The 24470-nt window shown below is 42.2% G+C and overlaps 1 pseudogene; it reads left to right on the plus strand.

The window, feature by feature from the left end:
• The first annotated feature begins 22517 nt into the window (after positions 1-22517).
• LOC122438926 lies at positions 22518-24263 on the plus strand (annotated as a pseudogene).
• The last annotated feature ends 207 nt before the right edge of the window (positions 24264-24470 follow it).

Raw genomic sequence — 24470 nt, forward strand, 5'->3', positions numbered from 1 at the left:
CCCTTGGTATTTTTATCCTGAAAGTAGACACAAAGGCACAGGGATCATCTCTTGTGACTCAGGCAGATGGTAAAGAATCTGCCTGCATGCAGGAGACCTGGGTTCAATCCCTGGGTTGGGAAGATCCCCTGGAGGAGGGCATGGCAACCCACTCTAGTATTCTTGCCTGGAGATTCCCATGGACAGAGAAGCCTGGTGAGCTACAGTCCATGGGGTCACAAAGAGTCAGACAGGACTGAGCGACTAACACTTTCATTTCATTTCACTTTCATGGCAGCAAAGAGAGTCCACAGTACTGTCCATGGGACAGGGAGGATGTGCTTGGCCAATGGTTCCCACGGCTGGACCTTGAGTATGATTACTGTCAAGTCTCTTGTTCCTACACACACTCTCAATCTGCTTCTCCAGCTGCCCTTTCTAGCTTGCTGGAGTTAGTTAGATAAGACTTCGGTTGCAATGGTGGGTCACTAACAAAAGTCTGACTAACCAAAGGTAAATACAGCTCCTCTCCACACCCACTGTCTCAGGGCTTCCATCCACCTCCATGCAGCTCTTCTGTTTCAGTAGAGCTCCCAGGATCACGGCAGCAGAGCAAGAGTGTGAGAACTTACACTCGCTCGTACAGGCTCTGGACCAGAAGCACACGGGGCACTTCCTCCCGTGACCATCAGGCAGCCGCATCGCCCACATGCCCGCGCGGAGGCAGGAGTGGGACCTTCCTGTGGGCCCAGGAGGGAGAGCAGAGCCAAACACGAGAGACACTAGACGTCTGTGCGTTGAGAGTACGTACCAAGCTCTGCTCGACGTTCACCGAAGCAGAAAACGAGGGAAACCTGGGCAGTCAGAGGAGTGCATGGGAAACAGTGCCAGGGCTCTGCAGGCTCACTCCGTACCAGCGTCTCCCGAGCCTCAGCCACCTCCCCGGCGCGGTCTCAGCCGCAGCATCCAGGTGGTTCCAGCATCTGCCGCTCTCCAGTCCCGGGAGAGCCAGCCAGTGCAGCGGTGCCTGTCCTCTCTGGACGTGAATGAAACGCTACCCAGCAAGGTGTGGAGTCCAGCTTTCCCAGAGGATGCCAAAGGAACTGAAGGTGGCAACCTGAAAGGGCTCAGAAACTCACGGCCCAGGGGCCAGACTTGGACTAACAGCAAGTGGGAACCGGGAGAGAAGGTGGCAGATCTGTTCTCTTCTCCTCCTTCCCTCGAGGCACAGCTTCTCCACACGGTCTGTCAGGAGACTTGCTGTGTCTGGCGCGTGGCAAACAGTGGCCAGCGTGGAGATCATTCGCCTTGTGTGGCTTCCCTTCTTTTCCTGCTTCATTTTCTTTTTCTCCTACTCTTGCTGGCTCGGGCTTACACTCCCAAATATAACAGTGTAAGAAAAACCTCACTTTCCTCTCTATCACTTTATTCACTATTACTGCCACACTCGCAGGGCTTCCCAGGCGGCTCAGTGGTAAAGAACTTGCCTGCCAATTCGGGAAATACCAGAGGCATGGTGGGTTTGATCCCTGGGTCAGGAAGATCCTCTGGAGTAAGAAACGGCAATGCACTCCAGTACTCTTGCCTGGGAAATCCCATGGACAGAGAAGCCTGGTGGGCTGCCGTTCATGGGGTCACAGAGAGGCAGACACGACTGAGCACCCCACACACCACACTCGTGTTTCTCGCTACCAAACGTGTAGGGCTTCCCCACACACTGAGAATTTCTTCTGTTCCTGGTGGACACCTACTCGTTGTCACGCAGTTCAATTCAGTCCTGACACAATCTACCTCCGGTTATCATTGGATCCCACAGGGTAAGGGCTCGGTCTCATAAAACTGTCAGAAGCTGATCAAAACCATAGGCTACCCTCTTCACTTCTGAGCGACTGGCTCGGGGCTCCCAGGACCCACTTTTCAAGTTCAACAGTTTGCTAGCTCACAGAACTCAGGGAGATGCTTATATTGACTGGTTTAGCACATAATAAAGGCTCTGGTAAAGGATCCGGATGAATAGTCAGGTGAAGAAATACGTGCAGCCAGGTTCAGAGGGCTCCTTCTTACAACGATAGGTGTGCTTTCCCACGGCCCTTTGGCTAGAAAGTGCAATGTCGGGGGAAAAAAAAAAACAATGTTCTTCACAAACGTAGACACACACCCCAGACTTATTGGTTCATTTTTGCCTGGTAGATCTGACTTCAGTCCGCAGTCACAGACCCGACTGCAGTTATCCCTGCCGAGGCCCCTGCAGGGCCCGCTGGCTGTCCTCCCGGGAGGTGCCGCCTCCTGTCACCTCTGCGTGGTGCAGCCCTGGTCACGCTGGCCGAGCACGAGCCGGGGGGCAGGGACCACCCTGTCCAGGCCCCGCGTCCCCTTGTGTTTGCGCTGTTGCCACCGAGCCCCGATTTGAAACGCTGTAAGGAAAGTACTCTGCTTGCGGTGGCTGTGGTGGCTGGCTCCGGGAGAGCAATTCTTCTCCTGAGTCATGGGCAAGGCTGGCTCATGAGCTGAGGCCAGGGCTGGGACAGAGATAAAAGCTTTTCTCTCCTCTGCCGAACCCAGTAAGAACCAGACTCACTGAGCCAGACCCAGCATTACAAATACTGTATTCACATGTAGCTTGATATAGTCATTTAGTCTCAGGGAACACCAGGGTTTTCTTGGCAATGGATTTTATTTGCCCCTGAAGACTGTGATTTTTTTTTTTTTTTTTTGGCTACCAGTTCACATATGAACTGTTGCCTCTTACATTGTGATGGCCTTTCTCTTCCCATTTTTAAAGGCATTGTTTAGATTTTTATTTATTCATTATTTTTGCCTGCACTGGTCTCTGCTGCTACACTGGGGCTTTCTCTAGTTGTGGCACTTCTCTTGTTCTGGAGCACAGGCTCACGGCTCAGTACTTGTGGCATGAGGGCCTTGCTGCCCCTTGGCATGTGGGATCTTAGTCCCTGGACCAGGGATCAGATCCATGTCCCTTGGATTTTGCAGGGTAAGATTCTTCACCACTGGACCACCAGGGAACTTCCTCTCTTTCCATTTAATTTGATAAATATTTATTCAGCACCCACCATGTTGCTACGGAGAATATAAGATTGGGGAGGGGAGGATAAGCTGAGTGAGTAGCACGGACATGTACACACTACCATGGATAAAAGAGACAGCTAGCGGGAAGCTGCTAGATAGCACAGGGAGTTCAGCTTGGTGCTCTGTGATGACCTAGAGGGGCAGGATGCTGGCCAGGGTGGGGCGGGGGGGAGCGAGGCTCCAGAGGGAGGAGATATATGTATATGTCTAGCTGATTCACATCGTTGAACAGCAGAAACCAACACAACATTGTAAAGCAATTACACTTGGATTAAAAAAACCAGTATACAGATGAATGGAGTATAGCTCTGATCTTAAGAAGTATATATTCTAGAAAGCATGTCAGACATGTAGGTAAGTAACTGGGCATCACTCTTCAGCACCTCAACGCCAGCCACTATTGTTGTTCAGTTGCTAAGTCATGTCCAGCTCTCTGCGATTCCATGGACTGCAGCACGCCAGGCTTCCCCGTCCTTCACCAACTCCCAGAGTTTGCTCAAACTCATGCCCATCAAGTCGGTGATGCCATCTAGCCATCTCATCCTCTGTCACCCCCTTTCTTCGCTTGCCCTCAATCTTTCCCAGCATCAGGGTCTTTTCCAATGAGTCAGCTCTTTGCATCAGGTGACCAAAGTATTGGAGCTTCAGCTTTAGCATCAATCCTTCCGTGAATACTCAGGGCTGATTAAGCCGCATATTGATAAATGCTATGAGTCTATGTGCTGAAAGGATGGTGTTCAAAAGATAATGATCTATTTAATGAGTGCCCCTTTAATGTGCACGTACCGAACCAATGGCCTTTACGTGGCTTGATCCTCAGAAGAACCCTTTGAGCCGGACACTGCTACCACGCGATTCTGCAGGTGAGACAGCTGTGGTCATGGTGCAGCTTGCTGAGATCCCAGGGCTAGTTAAGTCCTGGAGTCAAACCCAGACAGCCTGCCTCTGGGTCTGTGCCCTTCCCAAATACAACGTGTGTTTTTCTTATTCTTTCGGTCTACAGTTTTCCTTTGTTTGTTTTTTTTTAAGGATGTTGTTGATCTCTGAGAACTTCTGCTTTTGGGGAATCAGAAAAATTATAATGCAACCAGACCTTTTCAGAGGTGTCTGAAAATTTTTCCTGCTGTTGCTTCACGTGGGAGCACATGTGACTGCGTCGGCACTGAAACAGCGCCTGGAGTCTGAGGCGCTGACTGTACTCCCGTTGTTCTATGCATTCTGTACAGTCTTGGGAGGTTATTTTTAATGCAACATGCCAGAGTGGCATGTTGAAAGATCCATAGTAACCAGCTAACAGTAACAGTAGGGCCTGCCAAGTAAAAGTTCCGTAAATCAGTCATAAACGCAGTTACAAAATCCGGCCAGCGTCGTGTGCATGAGGGAGTGTCCTTGGAGGAGGTACAATTCACGCACAGTTTCACAGGATCTCCTCGAAATTCCAGGGCAGTAAAGAGCTCTTGTGGTAAGTTTTTGTTTTGTTTTTTTGTTTTTGTTTTTTTAGGGGAAAAGAGTGAAAAAGAGGCTTCCTGGAACTTTATTCTAACAGGGAACTTTCCCCCATGTGATCAGGTAGCTTGGAGAAGCTGAGAAAAAGACACACAGAGAGACGAATGTTTCAGATACCAAGGGCCTCCTTTCTCGTGTTTTTAATATTTTTGGACTCTTTCCTTTCCCACTACTACACCCCACATTCAGGCCTTCATAACGCGGTGTCCTGAGAAGCCTCAGCGTTTGTATCTGTCTACCCGCCCTCAAGTCTCCGGAATTCACAGCGGTGAAAATCGCCCCAGGCAGGATTTTGGACTTCTTACTCTTTGAGTGGGAATTTTACAAGGAGCTCACAAGTGCTACCAGACCAAATAAAAGCTCACACTTTGCAACACGAGGGGCTTTCTCTATGATGGGCGGACAGCAAACCTGTGAGGGAACAAGACCCTTTACACGGGGTTTGAGAATTATGAGGAAGACTTTCCTCATAGGCAATGGGTACATCATCAGCGAACACTAACGAGTCATGTGTTACTTTTGAAACACTGGAGAAATTATCTTTATGTATTTGGCTTCCTGCTGTCACAGAAAACTTGGGCATGGGGAGGCTATTTACATCAACACAAGAGGACCGCGTGGGTGCTCAGTCGTTCAGCTGTGTCCGACTCTCTGCGACCCCCTGGACTGTAGCCCGCCAGGCTCCTCTCTCCATGGGATTTTCCTGGGCAAGAATACTGGAGTGGGTTGCCATTTCCTCCTCCAGGGGATCTTCCAGACCCAGAGATCAAATCCATGTCTCCTGCGTGGCAGGAGGGTTCTTTACCAGTGAGACAGCAGGGAAGCCTGTATGACACAAGTATAAATATACCACAGGCTGGAAACTCAAGCACCGATAACTTGATAACTTCATGCTCAAGGAAAGACTGAATCTGGGCCTGCAGGAGTAGATTTCGAGGCCCTTCCCCAATCACCCTCATCACCATTCACACCACCCCTACTTTTTTCACTTGACTGTGCAAGTGGCTGGTTCTATTCTTGCTTACAAAGCACCTGTCTATACACCACTGTCCTCCTGGAGAGGGAGGTGTGGGGTCAAGGTAGAAGAGGACTGAAGGAAAGCGAAAGGAAAACCTTTCGAGCAGTGCCACCTGAAGAGCAGTTATAAATGAGATAAAACCCCTCTGCCTATTAGAACCCATGTCATTGGGAAGATGTGATTTAGCTCCTCACGTCACAGAGACAATTGTTACTGGTAAAACAAGGTGTGGCTGTGTAACCTGAAAGGCTAGAGATAAGCTGAAGCAGAAGGCTCTTTCCAAGGTGCCTCTCAGGACGCCTACCTGGGAATTCCCCAGGGCAGATTTCTTCCCCCAGAAGGAGATTCTTGTTGAATAGAGGGGAGTTACGAAACTGACTTTTCTCTGTTTACTGTGAAGGTTTTCATTTCAGGAACTTTGATACTTTGGGCGCATTCTTTTTTTTTCCCCTGTTACGATGATACACCACATAAAATTGATCATTTTAACCATTATTTTTCTTAAGTATTTATTGGTTGTGCTGGGTCTTAGTTGCAGCATGCGGGATCTACAGTTGCAATACAGGGGATCTAGTTCCCTGACCAGGGATCGAACCCGGGTTCCCCTGCACTGGGAGCCTGCAGTCTTAGTCACTGGACCCCCAGGGAAGTCCCTAACCATTTTTAAAGCGTACAATTCAGTGGCATTGAATACATTCACAATGTTCTGCAACCAGTACTTTTTCATCCTCCTAAACAAACTCTGTGCCCATCAAACACCACCACCTCATTTCGGCTTCCCCCAGGCTCTGGTTCCCTCTCTTCTGCTTTCGGTCTCTATGAATTTGCCTATTCTAGGTAGCTCATGTAAGTGGAGTCATGCAATACTGTCCTCACAAAGTGTGTCTGGCTTCTTTTCTCAGCACAGTGTCTTCAACGTTCATCCCACGTCTTTATAAATATTTATATAATTTATTTATTTTTGACTGCCCTGGATCTTTATTGCTATGCAGGCTTCTCAGTGCATTGGCTTCTCCCGCTGCAACATGGGCTTCAGTAGTTGTGACGCACACACTTAGTTGCTCTACAACTCGTGGGATCTTCCCGGATCAGGGATTGAACCTGTGTCTCCTGCATTGGCAGGCGGATTCCCTACCACTGATCCACCACAGAAGCCCTCATCCCATGTTTTCACACGTTTCAGACTTTCATTCCTTTCGAAGGCTGAATAATATTCCACTGTATGTAAAAACCCTATTTTGCTTATCCGTTCATTGCTAAGGGACATCTGAGTTGTTTCTGGCCTTTGGCTGCTGTGAATAATGCTGCCATGAACATCAGTGTACAATTATCTGTGTGTGTCGTTGTTCTCAACTCCATGCGGTACACACTTAGAAGTGAAACTGCTGGGTCAAATGGCAATTCTGTGTTAAACTTTTCAAGGAAGTTTGGGCACTTTTAAAGAGAGATAAATCACAGAGGCAAGCCCAAATGAGAAGTGTCAATTGGATTTAAGAAAAAAAGAAAGAAGTGATCGATAACCCTGCTATGAGCAGCGGGGGTGGAGGTGAGGAGACAGAAGCCAGATTAGAGTGGACTGGCATGTGAATGGGAGAAGCAGAGACAGCTATTTGTTCAAGTCTTGTGAGGATCTGAACGGTGAACGATGGGGAAAAGGCAAGGTGGGAGCTGGAGGAACAAAGTTGAGAACCAGCTTTTTTAAGTAGGAGAATCTTGAGCATGTTGAGTGCTCACGGGAGATAGGAGCCAGGGTGGAGATAGTCAGCAGAGGTCTCTGAGAAGGCAAGAAAGGGCAGTGGTTGGAGCTGCTCTGGCCCGCACCAAGGACGCATCTCTGTATAGTGACAGAGAGGACAGGGCAGCTTCCAGGGCAACTAAATTTAATCTTCCAAAGATATTTTTTGAGTTTGGCATTGAGGGTGAAGACAAAGTGAAACACAACCTGGCTTTCACTCTAATGGTACAATAGAGGAGGGAAGGCTTGAACCCCCAAACTAAATACAGGGCAGAAAACACTCATGTCACAAGGGAAAGAAACTGACATGGTATTATCACTCTCAGTAGAGGAGTACTTCCTGCCTTGGAGGAGGACCAATAGTAAGGGAGCCTCCACTACAGCGTAAATTATTTGGGACAGGATTTGAGATCTAGATGGACTTTCCTGGAGGCTCAGAGGGTAAACAATCTGCCTGCAATGTAGGAGACCTGGGTTCGATTCCTGGGTTGGGAAGATCCCCTGGAGAAGGGAATGGCAACCCGCTCCAGTATTCTGGCCTGGAGAATTCCATGGACTGAGGAGCCTGGCGGGCTACAGTCCATGGGGTCGCAAAGAGTCGGACACGACTAAACAGCAACAGATAGGAAAACCATGAGACATTTTTAAGCTGAAAAGAGACAATGTTAATTATGCCAGGACAACAGGTGTATATTGGGACTGTCCCAGGCAGACTGGGATGAATGGTGACCCTCATTCTATACCAGAATCCCCATTTGAAGATTAAAATGAAGATTAGGATTTTAAAAGACTCTGAAAAGTACTCTAGTAAAGAAACTTGTTTTATACTGGTTAACTCAACATTTCCCAAATTTATCTTACTATGGCACCCTGACCCTGCTTTTCTCCCCTCAGAGAAGCACATGCTAGCACCTAATAAATGCTTCCAGAGCAGAAAAGTGAAAGAGATGTGGGAGTCTGGAGGATTTGGTCTGGCACACAGACAGCAGTGGAAGGAGAGATCAGAAAGTGAATTGAGCCACATCCTAGAGGATTGAGAGGGCCAGAGTTGGTACTTGTACTTGATGATGAAAGTGATTAATGCCATTTCTCAGAGCAGCACACAGAACAGGTACCCGAAACTCGAAAAGAATTTCAAAGACTGCTTTTCAGAAGGGTAAAATGGTGCACTTTTCCTTCCATTCCTATTTCTGTTCCTTCGTTAATCTCTGTGATTAGGGGAGACAAAAAACTCCGCTGCAGGGACCTTCTCATGAGTGGTTCAACTCCTGTCTGAACTCCCATCTTCTCCTCTCACTCTAGTTTCCTGTGTGAGGTCTAAAGGATAAAGAGATGGAAGAGTGCTGGGTTTGGAAAAGAAGAGTCATCTCAGTTCTGTTTGCTACTGTGGGTGCTACACTCTAAGATGTGGATTTGAATATAAAGAGTCTGCCTGGCTAGGGCGGAGTGGGAAGAAAACAAACCAGTGGTTATCATTGCTTGGTCACAGCTAAGACTTTTCTTAACCAGGGGCAGTGTATCTGGCAACCTGATTTACAGGACAAAACAGATACAAAACGGAATCATTCAAAATAAACCCCTGGAGAGGCTAAAACTTAACCAGTGCAGACTTGACACACCTTAGGAGCCACAGACAATTCTCAGAAACTCCCCATACTCATTTGCACAAACTCCTAGTAAATTTAGTAACCCAGATTTCTAGCATGTAGTAAATTTAATAGCAAGTTAAAAGGGAAGGAAAAATTAACAGGGGTCGGTACATTTAAGTGAAAAGGGAAAGCGTAATGCTGTAAAATTTCAATAACGTGACTAACATGGGGTAAAGTTTTGAAGGCATTTTTAAGAGGTTAAAAACTATTTGGTTATACCATAGAGACGTGCTTATTTATAAGGATTATTTTGATTCATCAAAGGATGTTTAAGAATGTTCCACTGTTTAAAGTGGTAAGAAAGCATGTAAGACATTTTAGAAACATTTCAATTCAAAATGTTGCAATTTTACAAGTTTGGTCAATACAGTTATCTGTTATCTAGGGGAGTCACTGTGTAAATCTGGTATTTCTCCAGGTGCTACTTCCTCTAGAAAGAAGTCCATTGTCAATTTTTTTCCCATCCATATTTCAACATCAATTATTAATCCTGTGGGTTGAAAGGAGATCACATGGCAACAAAATATTTTGAAAACAGTCTCGCAATTTGAAGATTAAAGAAATCATTAAATTAAATTACTCCACCATCAAATGTTTATGACTGTTTAAAGTCGGCCAGCCAGTGGCACTCTGTAAAGGAACACCAACTGAATTATGTCATAAAATACAGCAGCTAAACTCTATCTTATCACTTAAAAGCCACTTGCGGTTCTCAAATGGAGATGCTGGCTGTTCGGAGGTGCAGAGGACGAGCCGGTGTGTAATAAAGCAGCTGTAGGCACTGTATCAGCCGCCCTCCAGGAAGGAGAGCGCCAACGGTGCAATCCACAGGGACCTATTTTTCTCCTTAATATTTTACTTTGGAGTGTTTTTGCCTACTTTAAGGACAGCAGTTTTAACCTCATCAAAAAGTGGGAGTGAAAAACAGATAAAGCTGCCCTTAAAGGTAGATATGAGAAGAGTTCAGAAGTTTTGAAAAATTCACACTATTTAACACCATGTTTGCCACTGTGGAAAACAATGAAGTACAGTTTACAATATATGGTCATTGTCCTTATTTCTTGGCAGACAACAGCATTTCTACTTTTCAATCCAAATTGAGCTAGACGGCTGAAGAGTGCATCACTGTTAGAAAACTACACTTCCTCTTGGATAATGTGAATGTACTAATAAGATTTATCAGTTTCTTGTCTCATAATTTAAGGAGGTCTGCTTTTATTCATTGTTTATCAGAAATATATATGGATTTCTTAAAAAAAAAACTGTCTCTAATATATGAGTAAACCTTGGGAATTTAAAGAAAACCATGAACATCTACTTTAAAAGATGTGGTTCACTCTACTGACTGGTAAATCGGAAAAACAAACAAGCCTTGTTGTATGGCTTAGGGGCATTATGGCTGCCATTCCTTGAGAGAGGTTGTGCAGAACACATAATTCGTCTGCTTTGTAGAGTATGACTCTTTAAAAGTAACAAGATTTTAGGGTCTGAAGAAATCCCCATGTATGATCTTAGACCAGAAGCACCGGCACTACCCAGAAGCCTGACAGAAACGCAAACTGACGAGTCTCACCAGCCCACCTGAATCTGAATCTCTAGGGGTGAAAGCAGGAATCTGTCCCACAAAGCTCCCCCAGGTGAGTCCAACGTGTACTGAAGTCTGAGATTTCTCAGACATCACAGAACATCACCGAACCGACATGAAATGTGCAGAGGGACATCTGCTATCTTCCAATGGACAGTTTTAATTTTTTCTTTTTTCTTTTGAGAGAAAACTTTTGAATATTGAGCTGGTATCTGTGACCCTGAATCTCTCTTCTAATTCTACCCGTTTGGAGGCACACAAACAAGTCCAGTCTGTTTTCCCTTGTTGAGATGTGAGGTAGTCTGTATGAAGGCTGACAGCACAGACAGATCCTGGGTTTGAGTTGCTAATTCTAGCATTAATGCATGTGTGACTGTCGGCAAGTTATCTGACCTCTCTGAGTAGGCCTATACCAAACTTAAAAGCTTCCACATGTCAAAAGAAACAATGAACAAGGTGAAAAGGCAACATATGGGTGGGAGAAAATATTAGCAAATCATCTACTGGTAGTATTTAGGTTAATATCCAAAATATATAAAGAACTAATATAACTCAACAGCAAAAGAACAAATAATCCAATTAAATTATAGGCAGAGGATCTGAACAGACATTTTTCCAAAGAAAAAGACATTCACATGGTCATCAGGTACATGAAAAGATGCTCAACATCACTAATCATCAGGGAAATGCAAATCAAAATCACAAGGTATCACTTCATATCCATTAGGGTATTTATTATCAAAACAACAAGAGATTAAGTATTGGCAAGAATGTAGAGAAAGGCAGCCCTTGTGCGCTGATGGTGGGAATGCAAATTTGTAGAGCACTGTGAAAAAGAGTATGGCGGTTCCTCAAAAAAATTACAGATGTAACTACCACATGATCCAGCAATCCCACTTCTGGGTACATGTCTGAAAGGATGAAATCAGGACCTCAGGGAGGTGTCTGCACCCCCATGTTCACTGTAGCATTATCCACAACAGCCAAGACACGGAGACAACCTAACGGTACATCCGTGAATAAATGGATAAAGAGAATGTGAAACGAATGAGTGAAGAAAGAAAATGGAACGTCATTCAGCCATAAAAAAGAAGGAAATCCTGCTTTTCGTGACAACATGGAAGGACCTTGAGAGCATTCTGCTAAGTGAAGAAGTCAGACAGCAAAAAACAAATACTGTGTTTTCTATTGTATGTGGAATCTAAAAGAGCCAACCACACAGAAATAGAGTGGAATGGTGATTGTGGGGAAATGGTAAAATGTTGGTCAAAGGGTACAAACTTCCAGTTACAGATGAATAAGTTCTGAGGATCTAATGTACATCATGGTGACTGTAGTCAGTACTGTATTATAAACTTGAAAGTTGTTAAGAGTAAATCTTAAGTGTTATCACCACAAAAAAGAAAAAAAAAGGTCATTATATGAAATGAGGTGATATGTTAAATAATGTTAATGAGGTAACAATTCCACAATTGTATCAGATCTATTTGCACACCTTAATTATGCATTATGGCAATAATATTTCAGTAAAACTAGAAAAAATAAATGCTATGATTAATGTTCTAGTAGCCAAACACTTATGTGTATCCTTAATTATTTAAGAGAAATTTCTGAAAGTGTAATTCTTAGGATAAAAAGTCTGCATGGTTTTATGATTCCAATACATATTGCCAAATTGTTGAAGAGGGACTTAACAATTCACACTTTGACATGAAGTATATGAGAATGCCTATTTCTTCAAATTCTTGTCAGCACTGAGAATTATCCTTCTTCCTACCTTTATCAATTTGGTAGATCGAGGGATTACTGTTTCAACTTAAATCTCTTGGAATAATAATGAAGATAAACCATTTTGTTTATGAATCATTTATATTCCTTCTTTGCATGGTTGCCAGTTCAAGTCTGACTCTAAAACACACACACACAGTTCCATGCCTCTCCCATCCTGCATTTGTACACAGTGGTTTTTTCTTTTTTCTTTTTATGGGCCAGAATGCAGGAACTTCCATTTTCCCCTTTGCAATCATCTTGTTAAATTCAGCCAACAGTTGCAGCTTTTTGGATCCCGATTCTCTCATCCTGTGTTTGCTGTCCTTTCTGGTTTGTTTTTAACTGCAAATCTGAAATATTTGCAAAATATCATTGTGTTTTCATCTTTTACAAAGGTTGTTAGCAGGACAGGGCTCTGCCCAGAACCTGTGGTGGCCTCTCAGGAACTGGCCCTGTCCTGACATTGATTGGTTCCCTAGACGGGCTACAGGCTGACGTCCCATCACCACCGTGGATGGCGCTGGGATCCTCAGTGTTCAGACGTTCTCTCAGCCTTAGGGCTGGTCACTGCAGCTGCGCCTTGAGGCCCACTGAAGCCACAGGATTACAAAGTTTTGATTTCTCCTTTGGCTATAAACTTCTAAGACGTCTGTAATAGCATCTCACTCATCTCTTTACTTGTCTCCAGATCCTTCCCGCAGTTTCTTGTTCAGTCATTCAACCAAAGTGTATTAAACGGAACATAAACTTTCCTGGCTGCTTTGCCCACAGGGACAAATGACTCACCTCCTCCTCAACTCTGTAGGCTGATCAATCCTACATCTAAGTAGCAATATATATATATTGCTACACACACACACACACACACACACAGAAAAGCTTCATGGAGAAAACTCATGTTATATATTCCATTGCTGAAACAGGATAGAAATTGGTATTTCTTATGCACTACATTTTTAAAAGAGTAAATTCTTGTTTTATTTTCTGTAATTATGGATCTATAGTAAGAATTTATTGCTGAAAAGTGAACCTGAGGCTCTGTCAGTTTCTAGGTCATAAAATAAAGATTAAACTCAAGGAGGCTTGAAACTTAAAAAATAAATATCTGGTTATTCAAAGCAGAGTAGTCTCAAACATTCTAGTTAATGTTCTCTTTTCTCTGATGCCCAGCTTCACTGCAGTTTCAGACCATGAGACTTCAGACCATTAGTTTTGCCCAAGTCTAAAATCTGCATTTCTCGCCTAAGCACTTTACAGACTGTCTCACTGAACTCTCACAAGAAATAAAGGCACAAAACCTTTTTAGAAGAAAATAATATACATAGATTTCTAACCCTGAGGTTATTTTTAATTTTATACTTATATAATATGTACATTGATAAAAACCAGATTTAAACTTATAATACTTAGAGCTTTTACTAAAATTAAAAAAGAGAAATTTAGGGATCTAATACAAATAAAACTGCAAAACAATGTAATTCAGATGAACAGCATAAGCTTGATGTGATGAATGGTCTTGTTTGAACTTTGGGTTAGATATGGAAAAAATATCTATATTAACTTGATTCCCAGCACTGTAAACCATGGTTTGAGTCATTATCGTTAGCCTTCCCCTAATCAGTGATCTTGTATTCATGCTAATCATTTGAGTAATGCACCCTAAAAATAATACTAAAAACTTGTTTTATAACAAATCCTTAACTGTGGGTTTGCCACTACTCTTATTGCTATTACCACACAAGGTGGCAGGTACAAACCAGGACCTGTGGTACTATGGTATACTTACTCTTTTAAATGTGGTCCTGACTGCTGTGAGCCAGCTCTTCAAGACTGGCTTCCCCTTTATTACCATACATTGTGTGATGGCTGGGTTTTCCCACTATTTCTCCCTATTTAAATGACTTTGAACCTCTAATTTGTGCTATTAACCTCAAAATCTTTTGCCTTCTCGTGTGGTAAGGATGAGACTGTAAATGTGAACAGAGCATGGGCATCAGATATTTATATTACACTCATACTTTTCACTGAGGTGAAAATTCCGAGTTAAGAATTTCTAAACACACTTTACAAGAGTTTTTCTTGTGAGAAACAGTTTAACAAATTTATTAAGAGGTATAATTCAGCCACTTCCCTGGTGGTCTGGTGGTTAAGAATCTGCCTTGCAATGCAAGGGACACCAGTTCAATTCCTGGCCAGGGAAGATCCCACATGCAGCGGAGCAACTAAGCCTGAGTGCCACAAATACTGAAGCCTGCACACCCAGGGCCCGTGCTGGGCAACAGAAGAGGCCATTGCAATGAGAAGCCTGCAAACCGTTACTAGAGAGTGGTCCCTGCTCCCTGCAACTAGAGAAAGCCCTTGTACAGCAACAAAGACTCAGTACCACCAAAAACTAAATCAAGAGCTATTGCATAGAGTCAGGGACTAGGAGTAAATGAAGTCAGGCAAATCAAGCATTGAGCGCAGAGTCCAGGACATGCTGGTCAGGATCCCCATCACTCTTATCATGAGTCTGTGTAAAACTCCACGGAGGCAGCAGCCCTCGACTGGCCTGGTCTCGGAGGGGTTCAGACAAAGTGAATTCTTTACACTGATACTGAAGAATAAGTAGGGGCTTGAGAAGGGCAGAGGAAAAGCCTTGCACAGAGGCCGATGAAGATCACCTGGCTGTGGGTTACAAGGAACAACGAGGAGGGAAGGTCAGGTGAAAGCCGAGGGTGTGCAGCAGGGGGCCACATGCAGGAAGCTTTCTGGGGCCTGAACCCAGAAGTCAGGGCTTTCTTTATCTCACAGGCACTGGAAAACAAGGGAAGATATTGGATCAAAAAATAACATGACTGAGGTAGAATGGCTTATAGAGAGACAACTCTTCTACAGGCAGAGGAGATGTCAGCCATCATCACATGTGCTCCTTCGCTGTAACCTCCTGATGACTTACATCCCGAATGCAAAGCCAAAACACACATGCAGGAAATGGTCTGGGAACATGAGGCAGGAAAACACTGTCCTCAATCCCCAAAGGACTCAGAGCCCATGTTTCACTGTTTTGTATACTAACCAAGTCAGCTCTTCTTTATCTCTGAGTCGTGGACCCTGAGTGTGGGTATGTGTGTCTGTATACATTCATGTATGTATTTTCAGCAGGGTATACATTTGTATAAAATTACATTTTTCATGTGATTTGTACAAAATCACACAGCAATTTTAATGATTTATGAATTTGTTCTAGTGGTTGTGTTCACATCCCTTTTACTATTCTTTCCTTAAATAAATAGATCATTGTTGGGACTCCAGCAAGATGCAAGCAAATGAAAGCTAGCTTCCTTTGAAATACCTGAAGATGTGGCACCAAATGATTAGACTGGAACTGGAACTGTTCCCTTTCATGAAAAAAAAAAAAAAAGTGTTCCTCGCTTTGCTACAGTGGTCATTACTCCATTTTATTTCCCAACCCTGAGCCTGTGTGTCAATGGTGTTTATCGTCACAATAGCACTCTTGTTTCACTTCTGGTTGCTTCCACACATTGATTTTCATTCCCTACTTGGCATCTATGTGCATTTTAGCTTGTGACTCATGGATAAAACCAATTTTTATTTTCCTGTCTGAAGCTGAATTTTTATAGGTATTTCTCCTAAATATTCTTAGACAAGCTAAATGCAGCATTGACTATCATAAATGCTGAAGAGCTGAGGTCAGGCCAACGCGTGGTTGTAACTCATGTATACCATATTTCTTGGCCTGGCTAATTCTGTGCATTCATTGACAAAGAGAATCTGCCAGAAGTTGTTTTCTATTTGACGGCAGGCCAACAGATGCTGTGAAATCATGCCACCACGGGCCAAGTTGTCACCTCAGTATTCCTGTTATCAGAGACTTCATTGTACAAATCCCTTGCCCACTGTTATGTCATATTTACTTGTTCCGATAGATAAAGGCCCATGTCCAGATGACTGAACTCTTAGGAGGGTTCTATTTTTACCTGATTCCCTAAAAGCTACATACGAGTGACAAATATTTCCATAGGATTAATGAATAGGTGTTTAAGTCTCCTCTGTTCTCATTAAATCCTCGCTTTTTCTTTCGTACTTGGAACTCTGTTGAATTTGTAGATGAGAAACATTTTCCATATATAATGAATCCAGGGACTTTTTAACCTACTCAGTTTTGTTATATATATTGGTCACTGTTTTAAGGAATTGTTCCCAATCTAACCAAGAATCAAATAACCCAAGAATTTGGTACTCCTTCATTTAGAATATTTTCATATCTTTGAATAATATATGTAGAGAATATTTCTTGATAAGATCAAGAAATGACCAAGGGGATCATGTAGCTTTAGCCATCCTTGTTTTTATCATTTGCCAAAAAATTTCCTTAGCTTCGTGGTAACCGCATAGAAACCAAATGACTTGGTTTTCTTTCCACTTCTCTAGGCAACAAACCAATTTTTTTTGGTTTCCATGGACACCAAGTTGAGCAACAGTAGCTAGATCTGTAAAAACTGCTATCTGACTTGGAGTCTGATGGTGACCTACACACCAGCCCTGGTCATTCAAGCCTGGCTCTCTAAGGGACCCACACGGATGAGACTGGCTGCTAGCATCTGGGATAGTACCCAGTTACTGTCCCTGGTGCTTTTCCAGTTTCTTAATTTGTGGAGGTTCACAAATCATTATGGATCTTGTCTTGATATCTGGCTAGTCAGAAAGCTTCAAAATTAGGAGTGGGAATGGTAATAAAACAGGTCTAGCTGAAATAGATTTACTTTCTTTCCACTTGGTTAAGAAAGAGGCTGCTATTTTAACTCAGTTAAGAAGTAGTACTTATTTGGAAATCCTTGTGGGAAGCCCAAAATGTACTTGAAATGAGAGAAGTCATAAACTTATTTAGCACATATGAAGCACAGCTTTGAATCTAGGCAGTAACTGAAAGTCCATCCGTACTGGCTCTGGAGAAACATAAGAAAAGATTGAACTGCATTATCCTGTAACATACACAAATTCTCCAGGGCCTGTTCCCTTCTAACTTAGGACAGAACAAACAATTAATTGAAAAGATAAATTTGGTTTCCAGATTTTGAATATGTTGTTCTTTGGTTTTACTTGCATTGTGTAAAAATTCTCCATTTCCCAGCTGCCCCAAAATTAAGAGTTTAAAAACTGAATCTTTCAGACCATTGATCGGTGTTGGAAATGTTGACAAAGAAAGGTTTTGAAAAAATAGTGGAAATGATACTTTAACTGGAATTAGGGGATACAACTTTGTCATAAATATGCAAGACCACTGTAGTAGGTATGTAATTTCTCTTTTCTCAGTCTCTATCTCATCTATAAAGCTCTAGCTTGGAACAGGAATAAAACTTTCAAGTTCATGGCTGTAGAGATTTGATCTTGGTATTTTCATAAAAAGCCTCTAATTGCTTCTTTTTCTCTTTGTACTATAGAACTTTTCCATGAACACCATACAAAATGGATTCCTGAGGAAAGAGTGGGTCTTTCTCAGAGATTTTCATTTTTGGTTTGTTTCTAGTAATTTTAGATAGACAAATAGAAGTGGAATTTTAAAATGTAGTTTTTTCTTTTAAAAAAAGAAGAGATAGAAATAGACGGTAGTTGGCTATCAGAAATCAGCCAAAGTTTCATGGGTGTATACTGAATTGGTGATTTGAAGTGATATATTTTGTCATTAGTACATCAGGAATAGAAGAAAAATTTAGGAGAAATATTACAGAGAAACCTTTAGCTTTACAAACCTAGGGACTGACACATTTACATACCACAGTTCCTTGGCAGCTCCTTTAATACATGCAAAGTTTCCCATCTCACTAAAGTAACCTGGGCAAATTAAAGGGAAAAAGCATTCCAGGTAAAAGAACACTGTGATCAGAGATTGGGAAGTAAGAGATAGCATGCTGTGTAGAGGCAGTGCAAAGAGCTGGTTTAATCCTTTAGGAGGATAAAATATAGAAGGACACTAGATCATTCAGAGTTCAGGTGCAGATAACAGAAACCATTTTGTTGATTTTAAAAGAACTGTGGGGAAAAAAAGTAATAAAAAAACTGTGAAACAGAAACCAAATGAGGGGAGTTACTCAAGAGGGTCAAACACTGCTATCTTGTCAAGAAAGATCAGGGCTGAGGAGTGTCTAGTAGCTTTGACTGTTAGGAAACCTTTGATATTCTTAGCAAACACTGACCGGGAGGTAAACTGGGTCACACTGCAGGGATTATGGTATGAATAGGAGATGAGGAAGAGGAAGTAGAGTAATCTGTCTTCTGAATGCTTGGCTCTGAAGGGAAGGAAAGCTCTATCTGAAGAAAAACATAAAATGGAGGAAGATTTTGATCTTAAGCTGTAAAAATCTTAAACAGGTATGGATGCAGAAAGAAAGAAGTCAATGGTTAGATAAGACTTGAAGGAGAGAGGCAGATACTTGATACTAGATGCCCTCAGATTTGGAGTAGAAAGATGGAGGCTGGAGGAGGCAGTGCTGGTCTTAGGTAAGAAGAGAATTATGTGTTTCTCAATATGAGGCAGAGGAGGGAAGCCTGAGTGAAAAAGCAGATGTGTTTGTAAACTGGGGGAAAGAAGGGAGTAGAAATCACACCCAATAGATTATTTTCTTGATAAGAAACAGACCATTTGCTGAGAGAGAGAATGGAAGGGGGGGTGAAACAGGGTGGGGCAGAGAGTGTGAAGAAGAAATGGGTGGGGGAAAAGAGCCAGAAGTGATCAGAACTGCTCAACAGGACTGACTTTGAAGAAGTGGGGAGATTTCTGAGGAAAGGCTTAGAGTAATATGATAATTGTCAAGACCTTGGGAACTGTGGTCTTTTAGAAAGTGCTGGTGGGTAGTTTGAAAGGTGATGTTCCTCTTTAAAATACATTTGTTTTGAAGCTGTCCACATGATGACTTGTAAATTATCATCATCACCTGTACCCAGGTCTCCTGCATTGAAGGTAGACGCTTTACCCTCTGAGCCACCAGGGAAGTCCATCATCACCTGTTAGTCATCTATTAATATGATCAATCTTTTGTTTCTAAGACCATCTTCAGTGCTTTGAATAGGAGTGAGACAAAATGGCAGAAGTGTATCATTAACAAAATAATGTTCTAAGAACTTACATTTTGAAGCACTCTTCTGTGAATTCCCTGGCGGTCCAGTGGTTAGAACTCAACACTCTGCCTGAGCTCCGGGTTTGATTCCTTTCCAGGAACTAAGATTCTGCAAGTTGCGTGGCACAGCCAAAAAAGTAAAATAAAATTTGAAGTACTTTTCTGTGACTGAAACTCACTTTAGGTTAAACCTGATTGAAGATTTTACAAATTTGCCCAATAGACTGAGTAAGGATACAACAAGATGCTCAAAATTATTACTCATCAGGGATACACAAAATACAAGGTAATACCACCATACTCCTATTAGAGTATCCAAAATGGCACACACTGAACATACCAGGTGTTAGCAAGGATCTGGAACAAGGAGGATTCTTATGAACTGTTGATGGGAATGAAAATGGTTCTACCACTTTGGAAAAATAGTCTGGCAGTTTCTTAAAAATATGCACATCTACATCCATATCATGTGACAAAGACACTTCATCCTCAGAATCAAAAATATTTGTGTGTAAGTCTGCGCAGACTTTGCTTTCTGTATGGCAGAAAGTGAAGAAGAACTAAAAAGTCTCTTGATGAAAGTGAAAAAAGGAGAGTGAAAAAGTTGGATTAAAACTCAACATTCAGAAAACTAAGATCATGGCATCTGGTCCCATCACTTGATGGCAAATAGATGGGGAAACAGTGGAAACAGTGAGAGACTTTATTTTGGGGGGCTCCAAAATCACTGCAGATGGTGTCTGCAGCCATGAAATTAAAAGACGCTTGCTCCTTGGAAGAAAAACTATGACCAACCTAGACAGCATATTAAAAAGCAGAGACATTACTTTGCCAACAAAGGTCCATCTAGTCAAAGCTGTAGTTTTTCGAGTACTCATGTATGGATGTGAGAGTTGGACTATAAAGAAGGCTGAGTGCTAAAGAATTGATGCTTTGAAATGTGCTGTTGGAGAAGACTCTTGAGAGTCCCTGGACTGCAAGGAGATCCAACTAGTCCATCCTAAGGGAAATCAGTCCTGAATATTTATCGGACTGATGCTGAAGCTGAAATTTCAATACTTTGAACCGGGTCAATACTTTGGTTGGATGGCATCACCAACTCGATGGAAATGAATTTGATCAAGTAAGCTCTAAGAGTTGGTGACAGACAGGGTAGCCGGGCGTGCTGTAGTCCATGGGGCACAAAGAGTCAGACACGACTATGCAACTGAACTGAACTTTGTATAGACTATCCAAGAGAAAAAGAAATTTATGGCTATAAAAAGATACATGCAATGTTCATGGAAGTTTTATTTGTAATAATCTTTTAAAAAAGGAAGCAACAAAAATGCCCATCAACTGGTGAGTGGATAAATAAATTGTGGTATATCCATACAATGGAATACTACTTGGCAATAAAAGTAAACAAACTGCTGTCTGTACAACATAGCTGTATCTCAAAATAAATATGGTTAGTGAAAGAAGTCAGACAAAAGAGAGCACACAGTGTATTGTTCCATTCATAAAATAGTCTAAAAACCCAAACTAACCTATAGGATCAGAAAACAGATCAGAGGTTGCCTGGAGATGGGGCTTGGGGCTGGGGGAGGCAGGTGGAAGGATTACAGTGGAAAGCAAGAAAACTTTTGTGGGTGAAGCATATGTTCATTATCTTGAATGTGATTATGGTTTCATAGGTACATTCATTAGTCATAACTTAGCAAACTTTACTCTTTAAATATGGGCTTTCCTGGTGGCTCAGACAGTCAAGAATCCACCTGCATTGCAGCAGACTCAGGTTCAATCTCCGGGTCAGGAAGATCCCCTGGGGAAGGGATGGCACCCCACTCCAGTATTCTTGCTTGGAGAATCCCATGGAGAGAGGAGCTGGTGGGCTACAGTCCATGGGGTCACAGAGAGTTGGACTTGACTGAGTGACACATACACATACTTTAAATATGAACAGATAATTACATTTTAATAAAGGTGTTAAAACAAGAGAAATAACGCACACGTTCAAAAGTTGGAGAATGATTTAATTATGCTATAGAACAGTAAATTTTTGGAATACTATATCTTTTAAAAATGTTTTTTCAAAGAGCATTTAGTATTGTCAGAAAATGCTCATAGTATTCAGAGACATGTGTTGTTCTGATTGATAGTGGTCCATTAACATTTGATGAATATGAAATGAATGATGTAGTGTTAAATGAAAAGAGCAAGGCATAAAAATGCATCCATAAATTAAATAAGATCCCAATTGTGGTAACTCTCTCTCATCTCTCATGGCTGAAAAGAAATCTCTCAAAATGTTAACAGTGGTTGTCTCTGTGAAGTGGAATATGATTTTTATTTTCCTTCTTATGCTTTTGGGGCTTTTCTGTACTTGATCTTCCACCACTTTTATAAATAGACAAAAACCTACCCAATGCTCTTTGAAAAGATTCTTTCCCACAAAGGGAACTCACTGGTGCAAATATTTTTCGAAAATCTATCAATCTGACTGAAGCACATGGCATCTTTTCTTGCACTTCTTCACGGTAACCTGCTGCTGAACACTGAGGGAGTTCAGTGGAATGGTGATGCGCTGGAAAGACCAGCTTCAGCCTGCAGTTAGCTTGCAATGAGATATAGCCTAAAAATGCACGTTTTTAAGTTATGCTTTATGTAGCCTTAGGTATTCACTTACCTTTATCACTTCATTGCTAGCTGTCCCCTGATAAAACCGGGTCAAAGACAGGGAGAATCAATTCCCCAGGTTATGTCTGGTACAGATCTGCCAGGAAATGTTCACCAAGGATGTCCTGATGAGGAGAGGAGAGCAGCTGTGTATCAGATGCAGATAACTCCTCAGCTTTTTGTCCAATCCATGGTGAGCATTTCTTTCCTCTGAGTCAAAAAGACAACCAGGGGAGGGCAAGCCTGTGGAGTGAGAGCTCAGGAAGAAGGCTAGTGAAAGTGAGGGTCATAGGTGAGGAGGAATCAGGAGAGCTCTCATGCACAGAGATGAGCCTTCATTACCGTTCCCCACATGGGGGACATTTGTCCAGCGAGACTTCCATTCTGCTTTCCTGTCCCCTGGAGAGCTGCAATGACTGATGCTATCCTCACTGTGGGGGTGCCGTGGCCGGAGGGGACAGGGCTGGGGCCTGAGGCAAAGACGATGGTGAGGCCCACAGGGAGCCCTCCCACTCCTACCCCACTGCAGGGTAGCTGGGTTGTAGCTGCACCCGACACATGAGAATCAAAGGGAGCGCGAGCGCGAGGCGTGCAGGACTGGACGGCAGGGACACCTGGGGCAGCGCGAAGGCGGGGAGCGACGCCTCTTCCAGTTTGCAACAACAACAGCCTCCAATAAAACTGCACTGCAAAGCGTGGGAAAGAAACAGAACGCAAAGACTAAAAGTCAGAGAGGAAAGCCTGAAGAACTGATGATGGAAAAAGACAGAACTGACTTGTAGTGAAAGGGTGGGAGATGGTATCTCCTCAAGTGAAAAGGAAATACAGATGTTGATGATATCGGGACTCTGAAAGGAAACTCGGATTACCCAGAGTTAACTGAAACACTTCTTAATTCTCCAACAGCTGGTACAGAAAAGGTGGTACAAAAAGAAAATCTTTATCAGGCAGTGAATCTGACGCCAGGGAATCAAAGAAAAAGAGATGCTGCTGTCAAATCAAGGGCTGTGTCAGGGGTATGATCCTGAACAAATAACTGGTGCACAGACAGCAGTGGAGAATTCATGCTTCTCATGAAGCGGGCGGGAAGATTCAGATGAGGCAGACTTGGTGCTGGTAGAAGCAGCAAAGATGAAGTGTGCTCAGATTGTAACTGCCACTTATGCACAGACTAACTTGACATTCTTGTCCAGAAAATGAAGCTCAATAGTGGTCTACGTTGTCATACATATAATTTCATATATACATAAACTGATGTATATAAACGGTGGGTCTTGGTTTTTGGTTTATTAGTATGAAGAAATAACTAGATTCTAAAGAAGATAAAGTCTCATATGTTCATTTTGAAGTTGTATTAGAGGTGCTGGTTTTTGTTTTTTATTTATTTTTTGAGTCTATAGTTCTGGTCACTTTGAACAAATAAATAAAGCTTTCTTAGTTGCTTCCTTTATCAGGAAAAAGCCATTTGATAACATGATACATTATTTCCTCTGCATTAGGGAACATATTTTCTAAATGTTGGAGGAAATCTCCATAGTCATTACTCAATCTGATTTTGTGTTTAACTCATATATGCCTAAGGACAATTTTGGGTTTTTTTTTTTATTTGAAGTTTTTTTTGTGTGTGTATATATATAAAACACATGTAAATGATTTTCACTTCCTTGTTTTTATTTTTTTAAAAACATTTGCCAAAAAAATGCCAATTCATAACCATGAATAAGCCCATGTTTCTGGGATGCTCTAACTCTGAGCAGCCTAAGAAATAAATCAATTCAAGTAAAATGGAAACTTTCCTGAAACCTTATCCTTTCAAATTAGGTAGCTGATTCTGTAATTATTTGGAAAATTTAAACATAATGTAAAAAAATTAAATTGGACAACAAAAGCAGTTGTATTTGAATCCATATCTGTAACTACATATAAAAGGAAGTTTATTTGAAAAACTCCTGACAGGAAAAATTTCATCACTAACAAGAATCTTCCCACCCAGAAGAGAAAACTAGAAAAATCCTAATGTGTTTTAATTAGCCAAGCAAGACTTAGTTAAATGGACATTTACAGGTTTCTTCTAGTGAACCTCTTCTGTCCTAGAGTTGAAATCCCTGCACTGTGTCAGCTAAGAGGTCAATGGTTCAGGATGAGGAACACATGTACACCCGTGGCGGATTCATGTCAATGTATGGCAAAACCAATACAATATTGTAAAGTTATTAGCCTCCAGTTAAAATAAATAAATTTCTATTTAAAAAAAAAGAGGCCAATGTATAAGACTTTGCTCATGAAAACCTAATTGTGCGGTTAGAGATGTCAATTTAGGACCTGCTAGAATAAATGGGTGAATAAGCTTTTGTAATCTAAACTA

The sequence above is a fragment of the Cervus canadensis genome, chromosome 3, assembly GCF_019320065.1.
Source record: "Cervus canadensis isolate Bull #8, Minnesota chromosome 3, ASM1932006v1, whole genome shotgun sequence".
Classification (NCBI taxonomy): domain Eukaryota; kingdom Metazoa; phylum Chordata; class Mammalia; order Artiodactyla; family Cervidae; genus Cervus; species Cervus canadensis.